Genomic DNA, 852 nt, shown 5'->3' on the forward strand with positions numbered 1-852 from the left:
GGCTGAAGCGCTCCCGGGCCGCGGGGGAAAGAGGTGGAAACTCAATGCTAGGTCCCGACTTCCTCCAGTCCCGCCGCTCTGAAGAGCCGGGCCATGGTCCATTCTGCCCGAGCCGGGCTGGGCTGGTGGTGGGAGCCCCTGAGGGCCTCGCACCTCCGTCTCCCCGCGACGTGGGAGCGCCCAGGGCGGGGCTGCGCAGCGGGTCCTGGCCACTTCCCTTGGCGGGGCAGCGCCCGCAGCGCGGGGCACGCCGGCTTAGCTCGTCCCCGGAGCAAACGCACGAGAACAGCACAAGCTGGACGCAGGAAGCGGACCCCGCTGGCCGCCCCAGAGAGGCGACACAGTTTTCATTATTCAAAGGAGCAGCAGCCATTAGATAATTCCGGAGCAGTGTGCGTGTGTAGAAGCAATGTGCTTTCAGAGGATCAGCAACTGGCAAATGTAATGACAATTCCTCCACCCCGCCCCCCCCCCGACCTTAATTCAAATAAAACCCCCGAGACTTTTCACTTACTCATACAAAAAATCACGATGAATTCACTGCTTGAAGAAGATGGCACATAAGGCGTTTTTTAGATGGCCAAAGTTTATTGGATATTTAAAAATTGAAGTGCAAGAGCTGAACCTGTTTCGCTGTCCCTGCTGCCTTTCGGTAAAGCTGAAAGTCTACCATAAACAAAATGAAGTGAGACCATGAGCAATAGAGGTGCTCGGTGATACAAAGCCTCACTTCAATTCAGTTTCTTGCTCATCACAAAAGCTCTCACATATTGCCTGCAATCTTCAGTTTTTTCCTGAAAAGAACAAAAATAAATGAGGGAGAGTGAAAAGACTTTCTGTCCACTAGTGGGT

Source organism: Alligator sinensis, unplaced genomic scaffold (assembly GCF_000455745.1).
Source record: "Alligator sinensis unplaced genomic scaffold, ASM45574v1 scaffold78_1, whole genome shotgun sequence".
NCBI classification, from domain to species: Eukaryota; Metazoa; Chordata; order Crocodylia; family Alligatoridae; genus Alligator; species Alligator sinensis.